At 43.6% G+C, this 23,855-nt stretch overlaps 1 long non-coding RNA gene across 1 annotated transcript in view; it reads left to right on the top strand.

Annotated features, from left to right (window-relative positions):
* LOC138357271 (uncharacterized) overlaps positions 1-23,855 on the top strand; it is a 263,605-nt gene that overhangs the window by 74,711 nt on the left and 165,039 nt on the right. The window lies entirely within an intron of this gene.

The following is a 23,855-nucleotide window of genomic DNA, read 5'->3' as shown; positions in this document are numbered from 1 at the left end:
CACCCTACATGAAACATGAAGGGAATGTGAGTATCGTAGACCTATCGGGGTCGGCCCAAGTGCCAGCATTTAAGAAATATCGACACCTATAACGACCCCCTCTTTTTTTCCCCGTGATTTTTCATGGTGTTGATGCTTTTTACTTGCAGTTTACTAGCATATTTGTTCCATTGATCCTGTCAACATTTCTAATTGCAGAGGTGAAGAGTATATAGGTTAGCTTGAGCAACGGTGGATGTGGTTCAGTAAGTTGTCGTAAGGGCCAAGTGCTCTCCCGCACACACTCTCAATGGGAGGCTGGTTGACAAGGAACTCAGTGGAGTAGGTTATCTTGAGTTATCTTGAGATGATTTCGGGGCTTAGGCCTCCACTCCCATGAAGCAGCCCGTGACAGCTGATTAACTCCCAAGTATCTATTTACTGCTAGATAACAGGGCATCAGGGTGAAAGAAACTCTGCCCATTGTTTCTCGCCGGCACCCGGGATCGAACCTGGGCAAGGCAAACCTCTTGTCAATAATCAGTACCGTAACGAATATGTCGAAGATCTCATTAACAGGAAGGTGAACCGATCATGCTACTTCTGATAAAACTATTAAATTATTTAACGGGAACTTCTTTTCCACGGCTCACCAAAATGGAGGAAAGTATACTGGAAAACCTCTACTGACACCAAACAGAAGATTAGAGTTGATAAACAGAAGATTAGAGTTGACAGTCAACTAGAACAAGAACACCACTAGCTTGCTTGTGAAGAACTTCCTCGACACCAGGTGACACGACTTGAAGGAGAAGTATGTCATCTGTTCCTTCACACGACCTTCGGACTTCTCAACTCAAGAAGAACATAAGTATAGAGATGATTCGTGCTAAAATTATTAACCTCATCCTTTCGGTTATATTCAGGACGATATTTGAACATGAAAGACGTTTAGCAATATATGTAGAGTGTGTGTGTGTGTGTACTCACCTAGTTGTGTTTGCGGGGGTTGAGCTCTGGCTCTTTGGTCCCGCCTCTCAACCGTCAATCAACAGGTTCAACAACCGTCAACACACACACACACACAACAGTGTGTGTGTGTGTGTGTGTGTGTGTGTGTGTGTGTGTGTGTGTGTGTGTGTGTGTGTGTGTGTGTGTGTGTGTGTGTACAAGAGACTGATGACAACAGAGGACCAGCCATTGGGAATCCGTCCTCTTGCCTTATAAGAAAGCTGCAGGCACAAGGGAACCCATTGTCAGGCAGACACTACCTAGCATTACCCAACTGGGGGCTGCCTTTCACGTTCACTTCACATCAGATGGAGCCTCTCCGTCCTCCCTCCTCAACCCGATAACCTTGAAAAAACATCGGGAACACTCTAGTTGATGAGCACCCAGGTACGCGTTGGGTGATCCTTCAGCTCGTCTCAGTGCATGGGCGATTTGTGGGTAGATAGATAGCTACCACAAGGTGAAAATCTGGGGAAAGAACTGGTTCCTTTCACGTTTTTAATTGATTAATAATTAGATGCAAGATGGGTGTCGTGTTCTTCCTGACACCCTTGCAAAGGGTAAGTAGATGTATGCGGTGTTCTAGATACACAGTCAAGGGGCAAGAAGACTGGAATAGTGTTCTGGATGCTGCGGAAATGAGTGAATAAGTGTATGATACAGTTTACTCTTTGACAAAGTACTCTTTAGCCGTACTTTTGTCAGAGTACAAGCTGTCTGTTAATATGATACTTTCTATATCTTTAGCTGCAGTGCTCTGTGTGTTAGTCACTTCACAAGATTGTAGTTAGTGACTTCACATGATTGTAGTTAGTGACTTCACAAGATTGTAGTTAGTGACTTCACATGATTGTAGTTAGTGACTTCACAAGATTGTAGTTAGTGACTTCATAAGATTGAAGTTAGTGACTTCACAAGATTGTAGTTAGTGACTTCACGAGATTGTAGTTAGTGACTTCACGAGATTGTACCATCTTATCACTAAACTCCTATACTCTCCCAAGCACTCCTGGGAAGTCAATAAATTCTCATTCAGCTTCTGCATGGATGCTACTGAGATGCTGTGCTCCCTAAACGTCTTAAAAGATGCACCTGCTCCTTCACGCTGTCTGTGATGCTCGAAGGCTCTAAGATGTGTCTGTTTGTCCCCCATCTCAACCCATCTTAGACACCTGGGGCCAGATTCACGAAGCAGTTACGCAAGCACTTACGAACTTGTACATCTTTTCTCAATCTTTGGCGGCTTTGTTTACAATTATTAAACAGTTAATGAGCTCCGAAGCACCAGGAGGCTGTTTATAACAATAACAACAGTTGATTGGCAAGTTTTCACGCTTGTAAACTGTATAATAAATGTAAACAAAGCCGTCAAAGATTGAGGAAAGATGTACACGTTCGTAAGTACTTGCGTAACTGCATCATGAATCTGGCAGCAGGTTCGTAAGTGCTTGCGTAACTGCTTCGTGAATCTGGCACCTGGATTACTCTCATATATGACCATTTCCCTTCTCAGAGAAGCTCTTAACTAGCCCATTTCTCCCACCCCTCCAAGTCTTCTCTTCACCCTTCCCCATAGGAGTCTCCCCATACACTACCCTCTACACCTTCCCCCCCCCACACGAGCCCCTCACCCACCGCCCCCTCTACCCCCCTCTACGCCAGAATAGGGCTCGTGGTAGGGTGATTAGTGTGGGTCTTTGTGAGAAGAGGGAAGACCTGCTGTAATTACAGTCTTTCAACTGATTCTCGACGTAGACGTAAAACTGATTAAGTGGGTGAAATGACTGTCCATGGAAGGGGGGGGGGGAGATGTTGAACTAGGAGAGAGGGAGAGGAATAGGAAATGGGAGATAAGTGGGAAGGAAACGGGAAGGAAGATGGGAAAGGAAAACCAATTTTGATTATTATCTTCTCATTCTGGATTATTTAATTCCTTCCAAGATGGAATATTAATTCCTTTCTCAGCTGGATTATTCAATTCATTAACAGATGGATAATTAAATCCTTTCTGAAGTGGGTAATTAAATCCTTTTCCAGCTGCATTATTTCATCACCAGTTGGTTGAAAGCGTCATAAGTCACGTGGTTATCATAGTGTAACTGATGACCTTGACATGTCATGACCTTGACATGTCATGACCTTGACCTGTCATGACCCAGCATGACCTTGACATGTCATGACCTTGACATGTCATGACCTTGACATGTCATGTAAGGCGCCGAGGCTGACTTCCACGTGACTGAAAGACAGAAAATAGAGATAGTAATTGTTTCTTTAGATTTAGCTCCTCAGAACGAAGTATCCATGTAGCACGGGCTATGGTGAGCCCGTAACCTAGAGATAGTAAGCTTCAATGGGCTTATATCCGAGTGAATTTTTATCATCTCTCCTCTTCCGCCTTCCCCACCCACATCCCTCCCTCTCCCCTCTCCTCTTCCACCACTCCCTCACTCTCCCATTTTTCACCCAATCCCCTTTGTTACTGTAATGTAAGCGAGAGACGTGTGTGCAACGCTGCAACCCGTCCTCAGACCAAGTCCATTCCATCCAGCGGTCGACCCCAAAGGCGAATTCATCAATTTTTACATTCTGTTCATTCAAAACAGTAATTTTCTTAAATATAAATTAATATTGTTATATTTTAGCATATTGTGCATATTTAGGCATTGGTTAGGTTAGGTTAGATTAGGTTAGGTTAGGTTTGGTTAGGTTCGGTTAGGTTCGGTTAGGTTAGCTTAGGTTAGGTTAGGTTAGGTTAGATTAGGTTAGGTTTGGTTAGGTTAGATTTGGTTAGGTTAGGTTAGGCTAGGTTAGGTTAGGTTTGGTTATGTTAGCCATAGGTTAGGTGAGGTGTTTAGGTTCTGTTGGCGATTATTTGTATTTGTAGTACGTGGGTGAAGCATTTACTGAGTTATGATTCGAGCAGATGTCGCCAGCAAAGCATTTGAGAAATGTTCGAACGTTATCAGTTGTAAATCGTGCAGCCTGTCCTCCAAACAAAGATCCAAAAGTGATTCCATGCACCCGCCAAACCCGCTGTTTATGAATGAAAAGCGGTTTACACACGACTCACAACTGCTGACGTTCGAACATATCCGGAACAAGTGCTTCACTGACGAATTTTGTTCGAATCGCAACGCTATAAATGCTTCACCCACGTACTACAAATACAAATAATCGCCAACAGAACCTAAACACCTAACCTAACCTAACCTATGCCTATATATACACAATATGCCAATATATTATAATATTAATTTATACTTGAGAAAATTCTCGTTTTGAATGAACAGCATGTTAAAATTTATGAATGCGTCTGTGGGGTCGACCGCTGGATGTAATGGACTTGAGTCGAGGACGGGTTGAAATCGTGCCGCCTCATCCAGCCCGTCCTGCAAACAACGACCCAAAAGTGATTCCATCCACCCGCCAACCTCCCCCCCCCCCCCCGCTGTTTATGAATGAAAAACGGTTTACACACGACTCACAACTGATGACGTCCGAACACTTCCGGAACAAGTGCTTCACTGACGAATTTTGTTCGAATCGCAACGCTATAAATGCTTCACCCACGTACTACAAATACAAATAATCGCCAACAGAACCTAAACACCTAACCTATCCTATGCCTATATATGCACAATATCCTAATATATTATAATATTAATTGATATTTGAGCAAATTCCTGTTTTGAAGGAACAGCATGTTAAAATTTATGACTGTGGGGTCGACCGCTGGATGGAATGGACTTGGGTCGTAGACGGGTTGCCAAAAATCAAATAATCGCCAACAGAACATTCACACCTAACCTAACCAAGGCCTAGCTATATATTAAACTTTAATATATAATAATCTTAATTTATAAACGAGAACGAATCTAACTTTTAATACAATGTTAATATTGATGAATGGTCTTAGAGACAGCCGCGCCTCCGATGAACCTGAGGACAAGTTGACTCACAAGAAGCGATGGGTAACTTTGACTCACCCGGGTGAGTCTGGTGAAGCTGTACTGTACTGTGTGAGTGTGTGAGTACCCACCTAATTGTACTCACCTAATTGTGCTTGCGGGGGTTGAGCTTTGGCTGATGACCAGACCACACACTAGAATGTGAAGGGATGACGACGTTTCGGTCCGTCCTGGACCATTCTCAAGTCGATTGTCATCATACTTCTTCATCATCATCATACATCATACTTCGACATCTGGTCATCATACTTTAGCCACGTTATTGTGACTCATCGCCTGCTTGAGCTCTGGCTCTTTGGTCCCGCCTCTCAACTGTCAATCAACTGGTGTACAGGTTCCTGAAGAGTGTGAGTATACTGTGGTGAGTGTCGGTGTTATATCTTGTATAATTTGAGAAGTGTATTATATGGTGAAGCTTTAGTTTACAAGCCAATGTTGTTCAAGTGATTGAACGTCCGTCCAAACATCAGGAGCCAGATTCACGAAGCAGTTACGCAAGCACTTACGAACCAGGGGCCAGATTCACGAAGCAGTTACGCAAACACTTACGAACCTGGGGCCAGATTCACGAAGCAGTTACGCAAACACTTACGAACCTGGGACCAGATTCACGAAGCAGTTACGCAAGCACTTACGAACCAGGGGCCAGATTCACGAAGCAGTTACGCAAACACTTACGAACCTGGGGCCAGATTCACGAAGCAGTTACGCAAGCACTTACGAACCAGGGGCCAGATTCACGAAGCAGTTACGCAATCTAATCCCATTTACTGTGGCAGAACCCCATGCCTAAAGGCAGCCCTTATGCTAACCTTACGGGCTATTCATGCCCGTGCCACCTCTTGGGTGGCTTAATCTTTATCAATCAATCAACCTTTATGCTAAGCAACCTAGAATACTATAGTGATATTATGTGTTTTATGTGGGCTTCAGAACACAGGTTCAATTCTATTATTATTATTTTCTACCACAGACGTGGCCATACATTTACAGTGCTAACCAGCTTATATATGTACGTTTTCTTCCGTCTTGTGTAAGGTCAATCATTAGGTGTCAATCATTTAGGAAAGACTTGGGTAAATACTGGTTCGGTAAGAGGGTTGTTGATTTGTGGAACCAATTACCGCGTAACGTGGTAGAGGTGGGGTCCCTCGATTGTTTCAAGCGTGGGTTGGACATGTTTATGAATGGGCTTGGGTGGTTATAGATAGGAGCTGCCTCGTATGGGCCAATAGGCCTTCTGCAGTTACCTTTGTTCTTATGTGTCTCTGTCTCTGTCTTAAATGGTTTATTTCTCATTTTGTTCCTATTGTCTAACCTCCTGTTCTCATAACACTGTTGATTTGTCACATTTTCCTCTATTTTACGCCATTTTCTCTATTTCCCCATTTCGTTTTTACCTCTACTTTTTCTTTATTTTTCATTTTCCTTCTCTATTTACAGCACTCTTTCCCACTCTTGATCTTGTCTCTTCCTTTCCCATTTTATCTCTCTCCCTCTTTCGCTTCTCTTTCTTTCCCTTCTCTTCCTCATCTGTCTTTTCATATCCCCCTCCCTTCCCCCTTCCCTCTTTCCATTCTCTCCCTGTCACGAAACTTGCGCCATAAAGATGCAAAGTAAATACAGCGAACTCTTCAAGATATTCCTCAAGCCATATCGCGGAGCATTTAATCCCACACCTTCTGGACTCTCGAGATGAAGACATTCCAGAATAACTGGAAACGGCGCAGATCTTCGGCGACAATCACCAAGAAGGAGAAATGGATTTGCTCATTCCGGTATTGGACTGGACGAGAGGATATCAGAGTACTCTGGCATAGATATCTTCCCCTGGCATCGTTCTCGCGTTCCAGGGCTGAGACTTGCTGGGGGGATCAGTGGGGTTCTCAGGGGGTGTTGAGGGGTGAGATTAGATAGGGGGTTCAGGGGGTTCTCAGGGGGTGTTGAGGGGGTAAGACTCGGTAAGGGGGTTCAGGAGGTTCTCAGGGGTGAGATTAGATAGGGGATTCAGGGGGTTCTCAGGGGGTAAGACTCGGTAAGGGGGTTCAGGAGGTTCTCAGGGGTGAGATTAGATAGGGGGTTCAGGGGGTGTTGAGGGGGTAAGACTCGGTAAGGGGGTTCAGGAGGTTCTCAGGGGTGAGATTAGATAGGGGGTGTTGAGGGGGTATGACTCGGTAAGGGGGTTCAGGAGGTTCTCAGGGGTGTTCAGGGGTAAGATTAGATAGGGGGGTGTTGAGGGGTAAGACTCTGTAAGGGGGGTTCAGGGGGTGTTCAGGGTACGACTCGGTAAGGAGGTTTAGGGGTTCCATCTTCCCCCGTGTTGTATCCGCATTGAAGACAATATTGCTGTGGAGTATTAAGATGGAAATGGGAAGGAATGTGAGGGAGAGATGGAGGTGGGAAGGAAAGTGGAAGGGAAAGGTCGGGTTAAAGAAGAAAAAGTGAGATGGAAAGAAGAAATAGGGGGATAGGGAGTAAAATTAGCTGTTTATTATTAGTACTCAGAGGAGACATGACTGTTTGACTCCTTATTTGACGCCTTAGAGACAGAACGAAATCTTCCGTCCCACAGCTGGAGGCCTTGATCTTCTCTTAAGGCGGTGAAGGACCAGGGCTAGGGAGGTGTGAGTAGTCAGTCCTTCAGTTTGTCGGATGTAACTAGTCGTTTAACAACCCGACGGGTTTTCTTCCTATTGGGGAGTGTGCTATGGCGGTGTGTCCACTCACAGGATGAGTGGCGCTGCCCAATAAAGTCCCCCAATTTAAACTTTTAAAATTTAAATAAAATTTAAACAAAAATTTAAACTTTATTATTTAAAATTTATTTAAATTAAATTTAAACAATTTAAAATTTAAAATTTAAAATTAAAACTAAAATTTTAAATTTAAAGCAAAATTTAAAAAAAAAATTTAGTCGTAAAACTTTTTCCTATTTTTCAATTTTCTCTCAAATACGGTACTTTTTGTACAGTCTAGGGGTAGGTTTTATTTTTAAGGGTTTTCTTGGATATATTTATGGAGTTTAAGTGGATATATTGTCTTAAAAAGGCACTAAACAGCGTTTGAAGCGAACATAATAGCCAAGAGGAATTAAGTCGAAGGAGAAGAATCAGAATATTTACTTTAAGTTTAAAGATCCAGGGGGGGGAGGGGTTGAGGGCGCATCATATGATTGGTCAATATCACAACAACGGTCAGAAATTGCTTCTTGGTCGTCCCCTTTGATGACGGGAAGATAGACCACGTCAACATGTATCACAGGGGGTAGATGGGAGAGGATGGGAGGGGGGGGGTTAGTGTTAGGGTGGAGGGAAGCTGTATTTGGGGGATGGGAGGGCTAGAGGGTAGAGAGGGGGATGGGGGAGGGTAGAGAGATGCCGGGAGAGGGATAGACATAGAATGGGAGAAGGGATAAAAGAGTTCACAAACTGTGAGTTTGTGAACTCAAACAAAATTTACTGTGAGTTCACAGGCCGAAACGTTCACTTCCTTTCATATTTCTCTGTGGATTTTCCGCATAAAATGATCAGTGTGTTGTGATCGTCAATTGCATATATATATATATATATATATATATATATATATATATATATATATATATATATATATATATATATATATATATATATATATATATATATAATATGCAGACTTTTGGACATATCAGTGTACTTCTGTTCTAAACGACGATTTGTTAACCTCGGTGGTAATTTTTCTAAAAAGTTTGGTCATAAAAGGCTATTTTAATAAATTTAACAATGGAGTGCTAAAATTCACGGCTCGCTCGCTTCCTCCCGCCTCGAAAATTGCATTTGCTCACATTTGGTGAAGATCTCTTAGTTACAGAAAACATGCTTTCACAATTTTAGATTTGTGAGATATTGATATAAAACACTGTCAACCACTCGCTTCTGTCAGGTTTCATTGTTGATTTAGGGCGGTGTTGTCGTCGCTTACTGCCCGAGTCAGTGTGAGGATTAATCATCCACTGCACACTGTCTCGTTCACCCTTTATCGTTATTATCTGTTCTGTCGTCCAGTTAAACACTTCATATAGCTCTTCGCTTTCTCTCTTTCCTTTTACACCCCTAATTATTATGTTTGCTTTGCACTCCGTTCTCCTCCTTTCATTGGTTGTTTATTAATTTCATGTATGTGTGTACTTATATATTTGTTCTAGCAGAATCAAACTTCATGTCTTATACCTACTTCCAGCTGTCAGTGTAATGCAGTAGTTTCCGACATGTCTCCTGTAATGTTTGACGTGTTATTGTGAATAGCGTCACCTTCTGTTACTTCCTCGTCTACGAAGTCGAGGAGGAAGAATAATTAGGGGTAATTAAGTCATTGCGATGAATTAGGGGTGATATGAAAGTGGATGAATGGACATAAGAAAGTTGTTCTTAATAGGGTATTAAAAGTATCAACACAAGACAGAATACGAAAGAATGGGTATAAATTGGATAAGTTTAGGTTTAGGAAAGGCCTGTGTAAATACTGGTTCGGTAACAAGGTTGTTGATTTGTGGTACCAATTACTGCGTAACGTGTTGAAGGTAGGGTCCCTTGATTGTTTCAAGTGTAGGTTAGACATATATATGAATGAGATTGAGTGGATATAGATAGCTGCCTCGTATGGGCCAATAGGCCTTCTACTGTTACCTTCCTTCTTATGTTCTTAAAGTCTTCATTGCCGTTATCATTCTCACTCTCGCTGCTGTTGGTAGCCAAGTCTGAGTTTGTCAGTCTTGCAGGCGAGGAGTCACAATAATGTGGCTAAGGTATGTTGACCAGACCACACACTAGAAGGTGAAGGGACGACGACGTTTCGGTCCGTCCTGGACCATTCTCAAGTCGATTCTCATTCCTGGACCATTCTCATCGACTTGAGAATGGTCCAGGACGGACCTTCACCTTCTAGTGTGTGGTCTTGTCAGTCTCGTTCACCATAGACACAATTGTCACCCTGGCCGTAATCCCCCTCACCGCCCACCATCCTGCTGCTCGTGGTGGGTAGAGCAGCTGTCAGAAGGAAGTCAAAGTCCTCGAAAAGATGACCCACTCCTGACTCCATTCCTGAGAGCATATATCAGTGGCTGACGTATCTTGACATCGCTGTTTTTCCTCTCAGCTTCTTCAAGACTTTGAGAGAGATGGCCAGGGTGCGTGAGTGTCGCCATGTACGCCTTGTCCTTCCTTAGCATTATGTCCAAGGTCTTACGGCACGTTTCATCACCTCAAGACGGCAATATCGCTTGAAAAAAAAGCTCATATTTTTCTAACACCAATTTTAAATAACAATTTGGTGCATAATTTATTCCCAAATCAATTTGGTAATACAGACCTTTTGTATTTGTAAAAAACGGCTTTAACGCTCGATCGCTCGATCTCGATCTGTACAGTCTCCGTGGTGTAGTGGTAAGACACTCGCCTGGCGTTCCGCGAGCGCTATGTCATGGGTTCGTATCCTGGCCGGGGAGGATTTACTGGGCGCAATTCCTTAACTGTAGCCTCTGTTTAACGCAACAGTAAAATGTGTACTTGGATGAAAAAACGATTCTTCGCGGCAGGGGATCGTATTCCAGGGACCATAGGATTAAGGACTTGCCCGAAACGCTACGCGTACTAGTGGCTGTACAAGAATGTAACAACTCTTCTATATATCTCAAAAAAAAAAAAAAAAAAAAAAATCTTCTAATTTTCAAAATTAAAAACAGAAGTTCTGGGAATATTGCATCGTCTGGGATTGCTTAAAAATGGACCTCGGTTCAATTTCGATCCAAACTGGTAAAGGGTTCTATTTTCCTGGTAAAAGGATCGATTTTCCTGATAAAGGGATCGATTTTCATGGAGACGGTCCCCATAATGAACCGATTTCACTGAACTCGGTTCTCTTGGACTCATACTGCCCATCTCGGGATATTAAATTCTTCCTGTTTGACGATATGGTCTAGAAAATATTTACTTGAATTCAACCCTGGAATGATTAAAGTTATGAAAAAAGTAGTGGCAGTAATGATCCCGTTGGAGTATAACAGAACAAAGGAAAGTCATCATCCCATAACGGAAGAGGAAGGGAAGGGGAAAGCGCCAAGCCATTACGAGTATAAAGCACTTGGAAGGGAACAGGATAAGGATTTGGGATGGGACGGAGGGAAAGGAATGACCGACTGTCCAACACCCACTTGGTGGACGGTCGGGGGATTGAACCCCGATCTGCGTGAAGCGAGACTTGCTCTACCGTCCAACCGAAGCGGTTGGGCGCAACGGAAGAGGAGTCACGCCTCAGTATCGACATAATTCCAATCCTGATGTCAGGAGCTCTCATTAATCGAACACTGTTCGAACCTATTAACCAGACTGCCTTCACAAACCTAGACAAGGGACCCTTCGTAATACAATATAAAAGATACATTAATTTCGCATTAAGTTTACAGTTTACTTTTGTAATCATTATCTAGAAGTTTGTAATCATTATCTAGAAGTTTGTAATCATTATCTAGAAGTGTGTAATCATTATCTAGAAGTTTGTAATCATTATCTAGAAGGTTGTCTAATCATTTTGTAGAAGTTTGTAATCATTATCTAGAAGTTTGTAATCATTATGTAGAAGTGTGTAATCATTATGTAGAAGTTTGTAATCATTATGTAGAAGTTTGTAATCATTATCTAGAAGTTTGTAATCATTATGTAGAAGTTTGTAATCATTATCTAGAAGTTTGTAATCATTGTGTCCGGCTTCACAGTGAAGCCGAAATACAAATCTGCAACGCTGCCACAGTTCAAATTGAAATATGTTGACCAGACCACACACTAGAAAGTGAAGGGACGACGACGTTTCGGTCCGTCCTGGACCATTCTCAAGTCGATTGTGAGAATGGTTCAGGACGGACCGAAATGTCGTCGTCCCTTCACTTTCTAGTGTGTGGTCTGGTCAACATATTTCAGCCACGTTATTGTGACTTCTCGTCTGCAAGTACGTTTATTGACTCAATAAAATACATCTCGAAAGGGAGAGAGTAGCTTAGGTTTTTTCTGCCCCTCTAAGTCACAGCTCTAATAAGACATGGCTAAAGGTACCTCTGGCAGTTGGGCTTGTATAGGGATCTAGATGAAGTAAATTGTAAAGTGTGAGGACAGAGACAACGACACACAGGGGCCAGATTCACGAAGCAGTTACGCAAGCACTTACGAACCAGGGGCCAGATTCACGGAAGCACTTACGCAAACACTTACGAACCTGTACATCATTTCTTAATTTTTGACGGCTTTGTTTCCAATTATTAAACAGTTAATGAGCTCCGAAGCACCAGGAGGCTGTTTATAACAATAACAACAGTTGATTGGCAAGTTTTCATGCTTGTAAACTGTCTAATAAATGTAACCAAAGCCGTCAAAGATTGTGGAAAGATGTACACGTTCGTAAGTGCTTGCGTAAGTGCTTTCGTGAATCTGGGCTCTGGGGCCAGATTCACGAAGCAGTTACGCAAGCACTTACGAACCTTCAGAACATTATATCTTAGACTGATAATATTGAGGCAATTAGAGATAAATGTAAACCTCACGCTGAATGAAATGGCAAACAATCTTAATACTAAGGATAAAATATCTGAAATCCTTGTACTGTATCTAACCGGTTGGCCGAGCGGACAGCACGCTGGACTTGTGATCCTGGGTTCGATCCCAGGCGCCGGCGAGAAACAGTGGGCAGAGTTTCTTTCACCCTATGCCCCTGTTACCTAGCAGTAAAATAGGTACCTGGGTGTTAGTCAGCTGTCACGGGCTGCTTCCTGGGGGTGGAGGCCTGGTCGAGGACCGGGCCGCGGGGACACTAAAGCCCCGAAATCATCTCAAGATAACTTCAAGATAACTGTGAGAGTAATGCAATAACTAGTGAATACAAATCATTACTCAAGACTAGTACTAGCTGATGGAGGCAACATGAAACTGCAGACGCAAATGAACCGCAGAGAAACAACAATGATTTTTTTAATGTAAATTGTAAACATAATGGTATAGTGATGTTGATGGTGCGAACACAACATCTCTCTCACCCACCAGCAACATGCATACACGAACGTAGCAACTGTATTAGCCAATCATTGATCGAGCCTTAAAACACATATACGCAAGTCAACACGCATACATATACCATATGTACACCATGTATACACCATACATTACATATCATACGCGTCTCTCTCACACTCGAATTTTATCTCTTCTCTAAAGCCGAAAAAAGAGTTTTCATCGCCTGAAGATAAATAAAACCATTCCTTTGATCCTCGAAGCTTTAATTAAGAGTTGTAAGTTATCCTAAATGACGAATGTTGTAGAACCACTGGGAAAAAATCCTTGAATGAAGCTCTCTCACAGTCGACAGCCTTATGCAAAAGTTTGGAGCCGTATCAGTAGACTAAAACGCCACGGGCCAAGTCCAACTCATACCTCCCCTCGCTAAAAGAAAAAATGTTTCAAGTATTCTACTGGATGAAGAGGACTGGTTGAGTTTTATGGATGAATTTCTCTCATGTTGAAGTTAGACTTAATGGCTTGAAGCGACGGGTGGGAGGTGGGTTTGGGTCGGGTTTGGTGTGTGGATTCGCTTAGATATGCTTGCTTCGTCAGTACTTCACGGGCGTCTGTTTTTCTCCTTATTTATATATAGGCACCACATTACTTTTAAAAGTTCATGCAGCTTCCTTATTTTTAGTGAGGAGGTGGAGACTGTAGCAAGGGGTCCACACAAGGCTACAGCGGCCTGTCTTAGTATCCATACGAAGATCTTGTCTAGATATGAGGCTTTCATAATTTCCAATTTCTTTTAGTTGCTGCTATCTAGTGTCACTTGTTTTCCAGTCAGACGGATTTGGTAGTGTCCGTTCGCTTAGGAAGGGAAGGGAACTATCAAATGGAAAGCGCCAAGCCATTACGACTATATAGCACTTGGAAGGGGGTCAGGATAAGGATTTGGGATGAGACGGGGGAAAGGAATGGTGCCCAACCACTTGGAAAAATCGTTTATATAGGGGCAACTGTGACTCAAACTTAAAAAAATCTCCTAGAATCTTTCAACGAGTTCTTCACACATTTCCTCATCGTTCTCAGTGTGACCTCTTTCTCTGTTGAGCTGCCTGATCACTTAATCATTTACCAACATCTTGCTATTAATGTTCATGTTCAGTGTTCTCAATATCAGTCTCGATCGTTTGTATCTGCTTTACCTTTCACATGCGTGTTTGGAATAAGGAGTTTCACTACGTTATTTTTACCACCTTTGCTCTCCATATATCTTCTTACCGTTTCTGATTGCCTGTTAATTTGTACATGATAGAAGTCTTCCATTACTAAGCGTTTGCACTGAAATCTAAGGAATACATCAGCCAAACTATGGATGATATATTTATGTATACTGTATATGGTTGGTGTATGGATCGTGTGTGCTTCTCTAGGGATCAGTAACACATACACAACCATTTTTGTTCTTCCACTGAAAATATTCCAGCGACATTGTTCACATTGATTGTATCCGCCTCAAAACTGATCACTTCAAAATTCATCCCCTTCTCTTGATCACTTTGACTTTCTCTTTTGCCATCTATTTTTCTTTTTCCTATTTAGTATTGTACAGGAATATTGAATTAGTTATCATTTCCCGTCTTCATGGCACAGTGGTAAAACACCCACCCCTCACTTTGCGAGTGATTTGACCTGGGTTCATATCCTGACCAGAGAGGATTGACTAGGCGCCAGTCCTTAACTCTACGCCCCTGTTCACCCAGCAGTGAATGGCTACCTGGTTGTTAAACGATTTGGCGGGTTGTATTCCAGGGACTTTGGGGGGGGGCTCTGGGTAGACTCGAACCTTCCCGGGTACCCTATCTAGAAGGTTTATAATTCTGAAAGGAGAAAATGTCCTATTTTCTCTTCTGCAGGTTACGGGTTATTCATGCCCGTGCCATCTCTTGGGCGGCTTAATCTATATCAATAAATCTTCTGTGGGAAAGCTTAACGAGGGCACCGCTCCTGTGCCAGGTAAGTCCACCACGGGCTCACCATAGCCTGTGCTACTTATACCCCGCTCCTGTGCCAGGTAAGTCCACTACGGGCTCACCATAGCCCGTGCTACTTGGAACTTGTTCCGAGTAGCTTAATATTGCAAGCTCTCGTATCGGGTATATTGCAGATCGCGAAAACTGGTCGGGTTATGTGGTCAACTTGTATACTGATAGTTCTATCTTACCTTGCTTGTCCTATCTTACCCTGCTTGTCCTATCTTACCCTGCTTGTTCTATCTTACCTTGCTTGTCCTATCTTACCCTGCTTGTCCTATCTTACCTTGCTTGTCCTATCTTGCCTTGCTTGTCCTATTTTACCTTGCTTGACCTATCTTGCTTGCAGAGATGCTGCGCTCATCTGTTTCTCATGAGCTGGTGCTGATGATGAAGGCAGCTTATTTCTGGAATGGTGTCCACCTGTCGTTGCACATCTTGTGTTTGTAACGTCCAGTGTTGCATGAGTGTTGACCAGGTGTCGCTGGCCAACCCGTTCTCGCAAATTTAATAAGTCAATATTGACTTATTAGTTGCGTGCATAGGTGACATACTAAACATAATAGTTTCCCTTGAAAAGCTTCATAGAAAACACCGACCTTACCTAACCTACTTAGTATGTTAAAATAAGCATCTTATAGCTTCGTAATTACAATTGTTACTTAACCTATTATAGGTATAGGTTAGGTAATAATTGTAATTACGAAGCAATAAGATGCTTATCTTAACATACTAAGTAGGTTAGGTAAGGTCGGTGTTTTCTATGAAGCTTTTCAAGGGAAACTATTATGTTTAGTATGTCACCTATGCACATATTTAATAAGTCAATATTGACTTATTAAATTTGCGAGAACGGGTTGCGCTGGCCAAGCTCCTGGGCTTAGCTTGCCACTACTGACCCGTTCATTACAGTAATTCGTACGGTTATGTGATAACTCCTGTTTAAACGGTTTTTGATCTTGTTCCTGGGTAGTGGTTGAACTGTAGCTCCCGGTCGTTGTCTTGTACATAGTATAATTGTATCCTCCCCATAGGTGGCGGCTGCCTCAGCTGGCTTTCTCAGGTAACTTCCTCAGGTAACTTCCTCAGGTAACTTCCTCAGGTAACTTCCTCAGCTACTTCCTCAGGTAACTTCCTCGGGTAACTGCCTCAGGTAACTTCCTCAGGTAACTTCCTCAGGTAACTTCCTCAGCTGACTTCCTCAGGTAACTTCCTCGGGTAACTGCCTCAGGTAACTTCCTCAGGTAACTTCCTCAGCTGACTTCCTCAGGTAACTTCCTCGGGTAACTGCCTCAGGTAACTTCCTCAGGTAACTTCCTCAGCTGACTTCCTCAGGTAACTTCCTCGGGTAACTGCCTCAGGTAACTTCCTCAGCTGACTTCCTCAGGTAACTTCCTCGGGTAACTGCCTCAGGTAACTTCCTCAGCTGACTTCCTCAGGTAACTTCCTCGGGTAAATGCCTCAGGTAACTTCCTCAGCTGACTTCCTCAGGTAACTTCCTCGGGTAAATGCCTCAGGTAACTTCCTCAGCTGACTTCCTCAGGTAACTACCTCCTTACGCGATCTTCTGAGCCCGTGGGCTGTTAAGACCAATTTAGGCCGCGACGGACCCAGGCCTAAATTGCCGTCGTGAGGTGTACTGCGTATTAACCCCCCCCCTCTGAATGGTCCTCTTGTACGCCACAGCTGCAGCATATGTGTCACTGGTGGCTGTGTACCATTAAACTATTGGGGGTGGGAAACTGCATTCATATATTGTGGGGGGGGATTGTATACCATTACACTAGAGTGTGGGGGGGGGGGGGGGTAGCACTCGTATATTTTGGGAAACAGTGCAATTCGGTGGTCTGTGAAATTCCATACATAAATTCATATTTTCAATTGATTGAGTGCAATTGCTAGTTTCCCTTCAATGTTGCAATAGCATTTGCGTGTTATTGAACACAATAACACAATTAAGTCCACAATGACAGTTTTCAAATTTAATTGATATTTATTGACTTTCAGTTTAATCATATTTTCTTGAGCCGCAGAATTATGAATAGTCTTTAATGGCATTGTAAGCCTATCAACTATCTCTTTGTAATTCGGAATGGAATTCCAAACGACCTCTGAAGCCTTAGAATCCTATATGTCGATATTGCTGCTAACTGCTTTAGCTGTGATTGGCGTATCTCTCGTCTCATTTCAATTCCTGAATCGAACACCGGTCCGCTATCTTAATTTTAGATCAGCGTTGAATGTTTTAATTATAGCTGGGTCATTTATTTTATTTTCTAGAATTAAGGTAATTTATTTAATGTTATGCAAAAGCTGCTTTTAATAATAATTATGTCATGTTTATGTACAAAATAGTGTTCCAAAATATATTTTATTATATCTAAAATACATAACTGATAGTTCCTGTATTATTTGGTGAAATGCAGTAGGTATATACATATACATACATACATAAGCAGCAAAGTTTATGCATTTTCTACAAAATTATTCAAGTCCTCAATAATGTATACTGCGAACACAGCCCTGGAAGATGCCCTGGTGTACACACCCTGGAAGATGCCCTGGTGTACACACTGGCAGATGCCCTGGTGTACACACCCTGACAGATACCCTGGTGTACACACCCTGACAGATACCCTGGTGTACACACCCTGACAGATGCCCTGATGTACACACCCTGGAAGATGCCCTGATGTACACACCCTGGAAGATGCCCTGGTGTACACAACCCTGGAAGATGCCCTGTTGTACACACCCTGGAAGATGCCCTGGTGTACACACCCTGGAAGATGACCTGGTGTACACACCCTGGCAGATTCCCTGGTATACACACCCTGACATGCCCTGGTGTACACAGCGACACCAGCCCTAGGGGCTCCTCTGGCCCTGCATAACGAGAGGGGTCGTAAACGTGACTGAGATGGCCGTGTCATAGCCACCGACCTCATTACGCCCTCAGGGACTGGGTAGCACCAGACGGAGCCACGTCCCTCGAGACGAAATTAATGAGAGAGGATGCTGCCGCCCTCCTCAGTCAGGGCCGGCCTTGGCTGCCCTCTCCATTGAGCAGGTCTGCTCTCCTGGCCGCCTCCGCTGCTGGGGCCAGACTCACGAAGCAGTTACGCAAGCACTTACGAACCACGGGCCAGATTCATGAAGCAGTTAAGGAAGCACCTACGATCCTGGAGCCAGATTCACGAAGCCGTTAAGGAAGCACCTACGAACCTGGGGCCAGATTCACGAAGCCGTTAAGGAAGCACCTACGAACCTGGGGCCAGATTCACGAAGCAGTTAAGGAAGCCCTTACGAACCTGGGGCCAGATTCACGAAGCCGTTAAGGAAGCACCTACGAACCTGGGGCCAGATTCACGAAGCAGTCAAGGAAGCACCTACGAACCTAGAGCCAGATTCACGAAGCAGTTAAGGAAGCACTTACGAACCTGGGGCCAGATTCACGAAGCAGTTACGCAAGCACTTACGAACTAGGGACCAGATTCATGAAGCAGTTACGCAAGCACTTACGGACCAGGGACCAGATTCATGGAGAAGTTACACAAGTACTTACGAACGTGTACATCTTTCCTCAATCTTTGACGGCTTTGGTTATATTTATTAAACAGTTTACAAGCATGAAAACTTACCAATCAACTGTTGTTATTGTTATAAACAGCCTCCTGGTGCTTCGGAGCTCATTAACTGTTTAATAATTGTAAACAAAGCCGCCAAAGATTAAGAAAAGATGGACAGGTTCGTGAGTGCTTGCGTAACTGCTTCGTGAATCTGACCCCAGGTTCGTAAGTGCTTACGTAACTGCTTCGTGAATCTGGCCCCAGGTTCGTAGGTGCTTCCTTAACGGCTTCGTGAATCTGGCTCCAGGTTCGTAGGTGCTTCCTTAACTGCTTCGTGAATCTGGCCCCAGGTTCGTAAGTGCTTCCTTAACGGCTTCGTGAATCTGGCCCCAGGTTCGTAAGTGCTTCCTTAACTGCTTCGTGAATCTGGCCCCAGGTTCGTAAGTACTTCCTTAACTGCTTCGTGAATCTGGCCCCAGGTTCGTAAGTGCTTCCTTAACGGCTTCGTGAATCTGGCCCCAGGTTCGTAGGTGCTTGCTTAACGGCTTTGTGAATCTGGTCCCAGGTTCGTAAGTGCTTCCTTAACGGCTTTGTGAATCTGGTCCCAGGTTCGTAGGTGCTTCCTTAACGGCTTCGTGAATCTGGCCCCAGGTTCGTAAGTGCTTCCTTAACTGCCTCATGAATCTGTTTGTAAGTGCTTCCTTACCTGCTTGGTGAATCTGGCCCCAGGTTCGTAAGTGCTTCCTTAACTGCCTCATGAATCTGTTTGTAAGTGCTTCCTTAACTGCTTCGTTAATCTTTCCCCAGGTTCGTAAGTGCTTCCTTAACAGCTTCGTGAATCTGGCTCCAGGTCACCCAACGCAACACATCTCTGATATTAACTAGAATGCTGCGGCGTTGGCGTATAACTTCAAGGTAAAGTTAATGAAGCACAAACGACAGCTAAGAGAACCAGGTACTTATCTCCCGCTAGGTGAACAGACGCATCAGGGTGAAAGTAACTCTGCCCCATTTGTTTTCCACCTCCGCTGGGGATCGAACCAGGAATAAGAGAGCCTTAACTAGTGCTTCACTATATAAGACCACTCAGTAATATATAAATGCACCTATCTTTAGGTGTCTTTAGATGATTTCGGGGCTTTAGTGTCCCCGCGGCCCGGTCCTCGACCAGGCCTCCACCCCCAGGAAGCAGCCCGTGACAGCTGACTAACTCCCAGGTACCTATTTTACTGCTAGGTAACAGGGGCATAGGGTGAAAGAAACTCTGCCCATTGTTTCTCGCCGGCGCCTGGGATCGAACCCAGGACCACAGGATCACAAGTCCAGCGTGCTGTCCGCTCGGCCGACCTAGGAGCTTACGAGAATATAGGAGAAGAGAGAAAAGGAGAAAGCGCCAAGCCATTACGACTATATAACACTGGGAAGGGGTCAGGATAAGGATTTGGGATGGGACGGGGGGAAAGGAATGGTGCCCCAACCACTTGTGGACGGTTGGGGATTGAACGCCGACCTGCATGAAGCGAGACCGTCGCTCTACTGTCCAGCCCAAGTGGTTGAACCGAGAATATAGGAATATATTAGACAGGACTCCTATAATCCGTAGAGGCAACCAAATGCCCGTGAAATACCAAGCGGACTAAACTGCCATGCAAACTGTTACCCAATAATATTCAATAACCCCTTTTGAAACAAAAGCCTCTTCTTCTAGCAAAGCTTCATTTAAGCCCTTCATTTCTCCCCCTTACCCCTCCCTTACCCCTCCCTTACCCCCTCCCTTAGCCTCCCTTACCCCTTCCCTCTTGACTACTTCCAAGGTTTCAAGCTTAAAGTATCTCACAATTCAGCACAGTCCTCAGCTTGGCTGATACTCGGAGCCGATTAGAGAGCGCCCCGGCTCGGGGGATTCAAGTTTCTCCGGCGAGGAATATTGTCCGCTAGGCTCCCTTTCCCTGACATTCTCTTGCTCCGGTGAGGCTGCCTGCAGGCTGGAGGCTTCTCTCAGCCTAACTGAGGTACTCTGTACTGTCACAGTGGTAGGCTGCGTCCTGCATGCACATTAATCTATCAACAGGAGTTTGCAATATGCTACCTGTATGTCCGACTCTTAAGTTGAGAATGATCAAACTAAACTTTTGTATCTATCGAGCTATTAGTTTGCTTGTAGAACAACTTTATTTTATTGTTCAGTTACATCAGAACAGGTGGTGTTGGTGGTATGGGTGGAACAGGTGGGCAGAGCAGATAGCACAGCCTTGTCAGATGGTACAGTTAAAACAGGTGATATAAGCGGAGGTACAGATAGTGAAAACGGTGTAGATGGTACAGTTAAAGCTGTCGGTATAGGGAGAGTATGCTGTACAGAAAGTGGTGCAGGTGGTACATGTGGTACACGGGAACTAGGGGGTACTTGAGCGGTACTGCTTGCAGGAAGTAATACATATTGAGGTCCTGGGTGATGGTAGTTAGCGTGTTGTTAGACATTATGGGTGGCTGGAGTGTGGGAGAGAGAGAGAGAGAGAGAGAGAGAGAGAGAGAGAGAGAGAGAGAGAGAGGAGGCTGGGGAGAGAGAGAGAGAGAGAGAGAGAGAGAGAGAGAGAGAGAGAGAGAGAGAGAGAGAGAGAGAGAGAGAGAGAGAGAGAGAGAGAGATCACCTCATCACGCTCATTGTGGATTTATTCACTTGATGCATCACGCTATTGGGATTTCTGTACATAATATACTAACTTGTAACCATCATAAGATGTAGTTAATTAACTTTAGTTAGTCAGTAAAAGTTTAGAGAAAGTGGGATATTCTATGACGTCACATCAAAACACACGTATTTCACACATCTCATATCTTTTAACTACAGTCTAGTAATTTAGGAATTAATAAAATAGTGTTCACTATGACTGTATATAGTATAATTATCAATAAAATTAAAGCTTAGCTCCCTATTGTCAAATAAAGCCAGACTTAGAACCAAAATCCTGGGAGACGCTGTTCCGACAGGGAGCAGCTAAGTCATTGAGGCGAAATTGTAAGCAAACATCCGAGAAAGCTTCTTGTTGGGAATTTCGCAGCCCGTCCTCCAAACAAAGATCCAAAAGTGATTCCATGCACCCGCCAAGCCCCCTGTTTATGAATGAAAAGCGGTTTACACACGACTCACAACTGCTGACGTTCGAACATATCCGGAACAAGTGTTTCACTGACGAATTTTGTTCGAATCACAACGCTGTAAATGCTTCACCCACGCACTACAAATACAAATAATCCCCAACAGAACCTAAACACCTAACCTAACCTAACCTATGCCTATATATGCACAATATGCTATTATAATATTAATTTATACTTGAGAAAATTCCCGTTTTGAATGAACAGCATGTTAAAATTTATGAATGCGTCTGTGGGGTCGACCGCTGGATGTAATGGACTTGAGTCGAGGACGGGTTGGAACTTCGCGACACACACACCATGCCAAAGACTCAAATTCAGAAGTCGACCAACCGTGAAACTGCCACACCGAACTCACTAATAACGGGAAGTGCTAGTTATCCGACTAAAACCCCATTTCTAGTAGTAGTTGGCCAATAACTATTTAGATAGGCTAGCTGGTTATTACCTGGAGAAGCCCAAAGTAAGAGTAAGCTTGGTACACTAATTATCACCCTATTGATATCATGTGTCACACTTGTACTTTAAATGTTTGTGCAGTTGTTATATTATCATTCGTTGGCAGGTGAAGCTTGTGACCCACGGGACCTCCAGTTGAGCTGTTTACCGGTCTAAACAGCTCATTCTTACCGTTTATTCTCATGTTTACCGTTCTAAACAGCTCATTCTTACCGTTTATTCTCATGTTTACCGTTCTAAACAGCTCATTCTTACCGTTTATTCTCATGTTTACCGGTCTAAACAGCTCATTCTTACCGTTTATATTCTCATGTTTACTGGTCTAAACAGCTCATTCAGTTGAGCTCTTTACCGGTTTAGGGAGCCGGTCGGCCGAGCGGACAGCACGCTGGATTTGTGATCCTGTGGTCCCGGGTTTGATCCCGGGCGCCGGCGAGAAACAATGGGCAGAGTTTCTTTCACCCTATGCCCCTGTTACCTAGCAGTAAAATAGGTACCTGGGTGTTAGTCAGCTGTCACGGGCTGCTTCCTGGGGGTGGAGGCCTGGTCGAGGACCGGGCCGCGGGGACACTAAAAAGCCCCGAAATCATCTCAAGATAACCTCAAGATAACCTACTTCGACCGGATGAACTAGAATAAATATATATAGTTTATCAATATAATAGCCAGTGCAATTACACACATATATATATATGTATTAAATTATAGCAGCAAGTACAGTGCTATACAAATCTGTAGCCTAACTCAGTCAGCCTCGGCCTACAGTAAAAGTCCATCCTGTTAGGCTGGACGGTAGAGCGACGGTCTCGCTTCGTGCAGATCGGCGTTCAATTCCCGGCCGTCCAAGTGGTTGGATACCATTCCTTTCCCACCCCCCCCCCCCGTTCCATCCCACATCCTTATCCTGACCCTTTCCAAGTGCTATATAGTCGTAATGGCTTGGCGCTTTCCCCTGATAGTTCCCTTCCCTTCGGCCTACAGTAAAGAGAACTTACAGCAAACAGCAAGCACCCACATTGTTCCAAGGAATGAACCAAAGAACAAATTGTGCAATTAAATAATAAGTGAAATTAATGCTGCTAACATAATATTAACATATTAACAGGAGCTCTCAATTAGTCTCATAAATTACTTAACACCGTTTAATTACAGAAGAGGTTGATAAGAGGCCTATGCCCATAAATGTATATATATTTATCTTAAGAGTTTACATATAAAGATTTGATATATAAATATTGCTCCATGCTGTTTACTGTATATTACCATTTATTTACTGCCAACTCTTATACAAGAGTAGGACAGTATCAGACTGAAACTGTTGTGCAACGTAGTCTAATCTAATTAATTGTGCTAACCTGGTATAAGGATAGGATTTTACACTTGTCTGATCTGCTGCATGGGTAACAGCTTCTCCCTCGTAACATCCTATCCTAGCTTTGCGCCCTGTAGAGGTTCCTCCAGACCGACAACCAGAGCACAACTCCATAGTCTCCTGAGACTGGTGGATGCCTTACTACTACTACTAGGGTTAAACTAATAGTACAGCCTAGCATGTATTTAAAATTGTGCAGTTTCTTATGACAACACAAGTTGTGTTGTACATAAGTACATAATTACTTGTAATATTACCATAGGCATATACTTTACCTATAATCA

Source organism: Procambarus clarkii, chromosome 77, assembly GCF_040958095.1.
Source record: "Procambarus clarkii isolate CNS0578487 chromosome 77, FALCON_Pclarkii_2.0, whole genome shotgun sequence".
In the NCBI taxonomy this organism is placed as follows: domain Eukaryota; kingdom Metazoa; phylum Arthropoda; class Malacostraca; order Decapoda; family Cambaridae; genus Procambarus; species Procambarus clarkii.
The sequence above is the reverse complement of the archived record's forward strand: the minus strand, read 5'-3'. Positions and strand labels throughout refer to the sequence as shown.